Raw genomic sequence first — 9188 nt, 5'->3', positions numbered from 1 at the left:
CAGGCCCCCTGTTGGGGGCACCTGAGGGACAGCCACAGATTGATGTTTCTCTTCCTCTCTTTCTCCTTTCCCTCCTCTCTGTCTAAAAATAAATGAAATCTTTTTAAAAAGAGAAGCATGATTGGTAGGAACAAAATAAGACAGGGGATGTTAAGAATAGTATAGTAGACAGGAAGATGGTGGAAGATTGAGGGGAGGCTGTGCTTTCTAGCTCTCGAGACCCATCTGTAGTTTGGACTAATTACAGACAGAACATCTTAGTGAGCAGCTGGACACTGGCAGGAGTGGAACCTGGGCACTGCTGGATTACAGAAAACCATCTGGGAACGACCTGTTTGGTGAGGATAGCAGAGGAAAAAGGGATGAGATGGGATTTCTGACTAGGGTGGCTACCCGAGCTGTGTGGCTGGAAGTACACAAAGGCTTTTTGGTGACCACAGGCTTCCCCAGAGAGGAATCCGGAGGAGAGCGGATCTCTGCCCGCTGGCAGAGACAGGACTGGACCAAGTGGCATTGATGCTGAAAGACAAGATACAGTGTACTGCTGTGCATGTGAGAACGTGACTTTCCTTTATATTTTTCTCTTGTGAACTGCGGAGAGGGAAGAAAAGGTTGGGGGTGATAGGACATTCTTGAGGAGCGCAGGTGCAGAAGTGCACTCGACCACTCCCCAAACCTCCCCTTGGGTCGCGTGGGCACACATAAGGAAGTGCACTCATTCACTGGCCCAGGTGCACTGGGCCGCACGTTTAGGTACCCCTCGGACACACCCAAACAAACATAAGATCAGTGCCCCAACGGGGACAGGGAGGGTCCGCTGGGCACGCAGAAGACCATGCGCAGACACCCCTGGCCAGCTCCAGTGGGCACCAGGCCGGAGCGCAGACCACTTGCTCAGGCTCTGCTCATGCCTGACCAGGATGGTGCGGGAACGGCGGGCAGCTGTGGTGTGGAAACAGTGGGCAGTAGCAACTCACAGATGCTCACTTTCACTGTGCACAAGTGTCCAGGGTTCCGCCCCAAGAGGCGAGAGACCAACAACGAGAGGGTGGCTAGGCAGGCCTGAAGCTAGCGTGAAGGCCACCTTGCGAACATATGGGCGCATGCAGAAAAGTGCCTCCGGCGGCTCCAACAGGAGCCAAAAGAACGTGACATGCCGGCCACCGAGGGCGGACACCGCTGCTGCAAGAAACAGGTACCTCTGGCCCGCCTCATTAGAGCAGCTGTGGATGCAGAAAAAGAAGATGACACACAAACGCTGAACTGAGTAAAAACATTCCTTTTATATATTTTTTAAATTTTTATTTCTATTTTAGTTTTTTAATTTGGATTTTATTTTATTTTACTTTTTTAATTTCTTATTTTTAATTTTAAATTTAACTTTAATTTTTACCTTAAAATTTTTTTTTCATAAAAAGCTATATCTTTAATTTGTTTCATACACTCTCTCCTTCTCACCCTTCTACTTTAATTTTTGTTTGTTTCTGTATCTAGTTTAGCCTCCCTTTCACACTAAATAAATAGAATATAACTACTATATAAATCTAATGCTATACAATCCCAGTTTCTTAGTATATTCTGGATTCTTTCTTCCTTTTCTTTATTCGTTATTAAAATACAATGAAAATATTACCTAATATCTTGCATAGTCTCAACACTACTTGTTACTATTATTAATCTATCATCCCTTCTCTCAAAAATCATATTTTTTCTCCTGAAAAACAACTCTTATCTATGCTTCCTATAGTATAAAAGCTATAATCTCTCTACATTTATATTAATACTGGCTCATTGGCTGATGATAGCTGGATAGAGGGTGGGGAAATCTTTGAGGGTGTGGGTTTCCTGCCTGGGCTGTGTGTTTATGTTATTAGCAGCATCTCTACTAAAAAACTCAAGACAAATTGGACAGAGTGACGCTCAATTAGATAGCCAGAGGGAAGATCCTACCAAAGAGTATCTGAAATATAACCAGAGAGCATAAACGAATGACATAAAGGGTATCCCAAGAATCTCAGGCTCAGGAGGTCAAAGAGACTGCATCACCGAAACCCCTAGATGTTCTATAAAGAATCTCATACCACAAAGGTGGGAAATCAAAGCAGACAAACCCAACCCCCAGAAAAAAAAAAAAGAAGAATCCAACATGGTAAGAAGCAGAAACAACCTCTCAATGAAAAGAAAAGAGGAATACCCAGAAAGAGAGGTAGATAGAATAGACATAGCCCAAATGTCAGACGTAAAATTAAAACAATGGTGGTGAAGAAGATTAATATACTCAACAACCTCAAAAACAACTATGACAACCTCCAAGGAAGTTACCAACAGCTTTAAGAAAATTACAGGGAACTTACGGAGAACTACACCAGCATAAAAAAAGACATAGAAACTATTAACAAGAACCAGGAAGAAATGAAGAATACAATCTCTGAACTGAAAAGCACAGTAGAATCAATCAAAGGCAGACTAAACGAAGCAGAGGATCAGATCAGTGAGCTAGAGGATAATGTAGAAACAAATTCCCAGACCATAAAACAAAATGAAAAAAGATTGAAAAAGTATGAAGAAGATGAAAAGGAATTAAAGGACAGCATGAGGAAAAACAACATCAGAGTCATTGGAATTAAACAGGGAGAAGAGGAACGAGGAATAGAAAAGCTGATAGGAGAAATAATGACAGAAAATTTTCCAAACCTGATGAGAACAAAAGTTATGCAAGGTCAGGAAGCACAGAGAGTTCCAATGAAGAGGAACCCTAAAAAACCCACTCCGAGGCATATCATAATTAAAATGGCAACATTCAAAGACAAAGAGAGATTCCTGGAAGCAGCAAGAAAAAAACAGCAAATAATATACAAGAAAGCTCCAATAAGGCTCTCAACCGATTTCTCAACAGAAACACCACAAGCCAGAAGGGAATGGTCAAAAATATTTCAGGCAATGAAAAACAAAGGCCTACAACCAAGAATACTCTACCTAGCAAGGCTCTCATTCAAAATAGAAGGTGAAATAAGGAGTTTCTCAGACAAAGGAAGACTAAAAGAATACATCTCCACAAAACCAGCATTGCAAGAGATGCTTTTTAAGAAAAAGGAAGAAAAAAAAGAGAAGAGGAACAGAGGTACAAAACGAAATGAATAAATACATGTCAGTAATAACTTTAAATGTAAATGGATTAATGCTCCAATTAAACGACATAGGGTAACAGAATGGATAAGCAAATAGGACCCACATATTTGCTTTCTATAAGAAACACACCTCAAAACAAAAGATTTACATACACTGAAAGTAAAGGTATATAAAAAAGTATTCCAAGCAAACAGACATTAAAAAAAAAAAAAAAAGCCAGAGTAGCAGTCCTCATATTAGACAAAACGGATTTCAAAGCAAGGGTAATAAAAAGAGACAGAGAATGACATTTCATAATACTTAAGGGAACAATCCATCAAGAAGATATAACACTGATAAACATATATGCACCCAACATAGCAGCACCCAAATAAATAAAGGAAATACTAGAAGACCACAAGAAGGATATTAACAACAACACACTCATAGTAGGGGACTTCAACACTCCATTATCAACAATAGACAGGTCATCGAAGCAAGGAAACACCAAGGATACACAGGCATTGAACAACACACTAAACCACATGGACTTACCTGATATATATAAAACTTTTCACCCCAAAGAAGCAAAATATACATTCTTTTCAAAGGCACTTGGGACATTTTCAAAGAGAGACCACATGATAGGACACAAAACAAGCCACAACAAATTGAATAAAATTGAAATTATATCAAGCATCTTTTCAGATCACAATGCCTTAAAACTAAAAATCAACCTCAGAGAAAAAAAATCAAAGACACCCAAATTCATGAAGAGTGAATAACATGCTATTAAATAATGAATGGGTTGACAATGACATCAGGAAGAAGAAATCAAGAAGTTTCTGGAAACTTATGATAATGAACACACAACAGCCCAAAACATATGGACACAGCAAAAGCAGTCCTAAGAGAGAAGTTCAGAGCAATACAGGCATATCTGAAAAGGATAGAAGAATTTCAAATAAAAAATCTAACACTATAACTACAAGAACTAGAACAACAACAACAAACAAAGCCTAGAGCAAGAAGGAGGAAGGAAATCAGCAAGATCCGAGCAGAATTAAATAACATAGAGACCAAACAAACAATTCAAAAGATCAACAAAACTAGGAGCTGGTTCTTCTAAAAAATAAACAAAAGCGACAAGCCTCTACCCAGGCTCATCAAGAAAAAAAGAGGGAAGAGACAAATAAACAAAATCAGAAATGAAAGAGGATAAATTATGACTGATACCACAGAAATACAAACAATTGTAAAAAATTACTACAAACAACTGTATGGCAAGAAATTCGACAACCTAGAAGAAATGGACACATTTCTAGAAACATATAACCTTCCAAAACTGAATCAAGAAGAAGGAGAAAGTCTCAACAGACCAATAACAAGGAAGGAAATTGAAACAGTAATCCAAAATCTCCCTGCACACAAAAGCCCTGGACCGGATGACCAACGATAAAATATCAGAGACAGAGACAAAAAGGAAAATACCATGTACTACAGCAACAAGAAAAATAAAATACCTAGGAGTAAACTTAACCAAATGGATAAAAGACCTCTACTCTGAAAATTACACAACAATGAAGAAAGAAATTAAGGAAGATACAAATAAATGGAAACAAATACCATGTTCTTGAATGGGAAGGATCAACATCGTCAAAATGGCCATACTACCCAAAGCAATGTACAGATTCAATGCAACCCCTATTAAAATACCAACGACATATTTCAGAGACCTAGAACAAATACTCCAAAAATTCATATGGAACCAAAGCTGACCCCGAATAGCAAAAGCAATCTTGAGACAGAAGTACACAACAGGAGGAATCACAATACCAGATATCAAACAATATTACAAAGCGACTGTGATCAAAACAGTCTGGTACTATCATAAGAACAGACATATAGATCAGTGGAACTGAATAGAGAGCCCAGAAATAAACCCAGGCCTCTATGGTCAACTAATATTTGATAGAGGAGGAAGGAACATAAAATGGAGTGAGAAGAGCCTCTTTAACAAATGGTGCTGGGATAACTGGACAGGGGCTTGTAAAAAAATGAAACTAGACCACCAACTTACATCACACATGAGAATAAACTCAAGATGGATCAAAGACTTAAATATAAGCCGTGACACCATATAAGTCCTAGATGAAAACACAGGCAGGAAAATTTCATATATCTCATGTAACAATATCTTCACGGATACATCTCCTAAGGCAAGAGAAATAAAGAAAAAAATAAACAAATGGGACTACATCAAACTAAAGAGTTTCTGCTCAGCAAAAGAAAACATCAGTGAGATGAAAAGGAAACCAACCATATGGGAAAACATATTTGCCAATGACATCACAGACAGGGGACTGATTTCCAAAATATATAAAGAGCTTATACGACTCAACATCAAGAAAACAAACAACCCAATTAAAAATGGGCAAAGGAACTGAACAAACACTTCTCTGCAAAGGACATACAGAAGGTCCATAGACACATGAAAAAATGCTCTACATCATTAGCCATCAGGGAGATGCAAATAAAAACCACAATGAGATACCATTTTACACCAGTCAGAATGGCCATCATCAACAAATGAACAAACAAAAAGTGCTGGCAAGGATGTGGAGAAACGGGAACCCTAGTGCAATGTTGGTGGGAATGCAGACTGGTGCAGCCACTGTGGAAAACAGTATGGAATTACCTCAAAAAACTAAAAATGGAACAGCCTTTTGAACGAGCGATTCCACTGCTAGACCTATACCCAAAAAATCCTAGAACACTAATTCAAAAGAACTTATGCACCCCTATGTTCATAGCAGCACTGTTTACAATAGCTGAGTGCTGGAAACATCCTAAATGCCCATCTGTAGATGCATGGATCAAAAACCTGTGGTAAATTTACACAATGGAATACTATGTAGCAGAAAGAAAGAAGGAACTCCTGCCATTTGCAACAACATGGATGAAACTAGAGAGAATTATGCTTAGTGAAATAAGCCAGGCAAAGAAAGAAAAATACCATATGATATCACCTAATACAGGAGACTAAAGAACAACACAAACAAACAAACTAAATAGGACAAAGAGCAGAATAGCAGTCAATAGGGGGAAGGGGGGACGGAGAGAAGGGGGATAAGTAAGGGATGGGTTTAGTCAAAGAATATGAATAAATGACTCATGGACATGGGCAACGGGGAGGGAAATGATTGTGGGAGAAAGGGTGGGCTGTGTGGGTGAGAGAAATCGGGGATAAGTGGGACAACTGTAATTGAAAATCCAAAAAAAAAAAAGCAAAAAAAAAAAAACATATTGAATTTAAAAAATAATAATAATAGTATTGAATACAAACTGTAACTGAGAATAAAATTATTTAAGAAAGGACTGAGTGAGCCTGGGGAAAGGGAGATATTTAGAAAAAATACCCCTGTCAAAAACCACCACTTTTTTACACATTTTAATGTGATCCATACACACATTTAGATAACTGGCTGAGGAACTGAAGCTAACCCAGTTCTTTTTACCTTAAAGTTAAAAAAAAAGTAGAGCGATAAAGAGATTTTGCCCTGCAGCTATTTTTTATTCTTTATATTTATAATAAAGAAGTCCTGTACTGATTTTCAAAGTGAAAAAAAAATATCAACAACTAACAAGTGCTGGCGAGGATGTGAAGAAACGGGAACCCTACTGTGCTGTTGGTGGCAATTCAGACTGGTGTAGCCACTATGGAAAACAGTATGGTATTACCTCAAAAAACGAAAAATGGAACTGCCTTTTGAACCAGCGATCCACTGTTAGGATTATACCTAAAAAATTCTAAAACCCTAATTCAACAGAACTTATGCACCCCTATGTTTATAGCAGCACTGTTTACGATAGCTAAGTGCTGGAAACAGCCCAAGTTCTCATCTGTAGATGAGTGGATCACAAAACTGTGGTACATTTACACAATGGAATACTATGTAGCAGAGAGAAAGAAGCAACTCCTGCCATTTTTGACAACATGGATGGAACTAGAGAGAATTATGCTTAGTGAAATAAGCCAGGCAAAGAAAGAAAAATACCATATGATACCACCTAATACAGAAAACTAGAAAACAACATAAACAAATGAACTAAATAGGACAAAGAGCAGAATAGCAGTCAATAGGGTGGAGGGGGGAGGGAGAGAAGGGGTATAAGGAAGGAAAAGGTTTAGTCAAGGAACGTGTATAAATGACTCATGGACATGGACAACGGGGAGGAATATGATCGTGGGAGAAGGGGTTGGCTGGGTGGAGGAGAGCAATGAGGCAAATATGGGATAACTGTTATTGAAAACCAAAATATAAAATAAAAAGAAAAAAAAAGAATAGTATAGTAAATGGTGAAGGAAAAGAACTTACATTCAGGATCCATGAACTAAGGGGTGGACTGCTGGAGGGGGACAATGGCTAAAAAATTAGAACAACTGTGATAGCATAATCAATAAAATGTACTTTAAAAAGAAATAATACATGAAGACTTTCAGCTTAAAGATGAAGAATTGATTGGGTCCATTACGGATAAACTAGAAAAACTTGTTGTGAGAGGAGGAGATTAAAAACTGAATGTGACATAACGTACAAAGTCAAAGAGATTGAAGTGTTGAATAAACACATTTCATACTTCAAAAACAATGGTATACTTGGTTAATCTTTCTGAAAAAGACTATATTAAAAAAAAAACAAATGGTGTTTTTACAATTAAATAATGTGTGGACAGGTATGACCCAGGTGTCATGGTCATTCCTTTTAGTGGGACCTTGGAACTCAAGTTGCAAGAATTGAGTGCTGAGGAGGGACAGAAGTATCTGGAAGTGAACATGACACAGAGCTTTTCCAAAGATCATTAAGGGAAGGTTTGCAGTACTCCAACTAGAATACTTTTTCACTGCAAGCCCAGATGAAGTGCATGCATGGACCATGAGGAAAGAAACAAAGGTTCCTCAAGCTGCAAAAAACGATTCACACAGATTTTTTAAAAAGATTGATTTTGGCTGAAGTATTGAAATATGAAGATTTTAAATAGGGAGGTTCTAAGAATGTGGTCAAAGCTGCTGCCAAGTACAGACAATAAGGCAGAAATTGTTGAAGATGGAAATATTATCTTCTTCAAATTTAATACACCTCAGCAACCAAAGAATAAATAAGTTTTAGTTATTACTTAGATAAGTGTATAATTTCCAAAAGTAATATGAATTTTTTAATTAAAATTTCTGAAATTTGAAGGGACAAATAGTTGGGGGATGGGAATATTCTACAAGTAGAATTATTTTTACTTTTTTTAAAATTAAAATACCGTGTACCTCCAATGAAATGCAAGTTCACTAATGTAAACAACTTTCCCTTTCACCTGATTAAGACCCTACTCCAAATTGTAGCAGCTTTTCAGGAACCATATTACTCTCATGATACTTTATTAATTTCCATCATGTATGCCAAACCTGACACATTTGACAATGTGGCTTTCCCATTTTTTAATCTTCAGCTAATGTACATTTTAAGTATTACTGCTGTTTACACTCATTAAAATTTTTAACAGAAAAAGAAAATTTTGCCATTAGTTCACTAGGTAAAATTGTGATTAGTGCAGCTGGTATTCCCACTCTTTGATTCCTGCACTTGTAAATCACAACTATCAAAGAAATAGCACCATACATTGAATGTTGATTAAGGACAAATTCAACCTCCTGGACAACCTTGCTCCAGTCCTGGAGGGTAATGCCACCTAGCTGGCACATAACAGTGTCCTTAAAGGGTCATTTGATCTTCTATCCAGCCACCTGCTTCGTGATAATAGTATACATTGTAAGGCCAGTGAATTCTATGAACATGGTCCTATTGCCAAATTTGTTTTGTTACAAAGTGGATTGCTTGATCAGGAGCAATGATGTGTGGAATATCATTATGGTGAACAGACATTCTGGAAGTCCGTGGATGATAGTTTTGTCAGAAGCATCGTGTGCAGGGAAGGCAAACAGTATCCAGAGTTTCTATTCTAGTAAAGACAAAACATTTCCCCTTTAATTATCAAACTACCAGGTACTGTGAACATGTGAACCCAAA

The 9188-nt window shown here is 37.8% G+C and overlaps 1 pseudogene; it reads left to right on the top strand.

Moving 5' to 3' along the window:
- The first annotated feature begins 920 nt into the window (after positions 1-920).
- LOC149990720 (obg-like ATPase 1) lies at positions 921-8272 on the top strand (annotated as a pseudogene).
- The last annotated feature ends 916 nt before the right edge of the window (positions 8273-9188 follow it).

Source organism: Furipterus horrens, unplaced genomic scaffold (genome assembly GCF_987537825.1).
Source record: "Furipterus horrens unplaced genomic scaffold, mFurHor1.1.pri manual_scaffold_17, whole genome shotgun sequence".
Taxonomy (NCBI): domain Eukaryota; kingdom Metazoa; phylum Chordata; class Mammalia; order Chiroptera; family Furipteridae; genus Furipterus; species Furipterus horrens.
The sequence above is the reverse complement of the archived record's forward strand: the minus strand, read 5'-3'. Positions and strand labels throughout refer to the sequence as shown.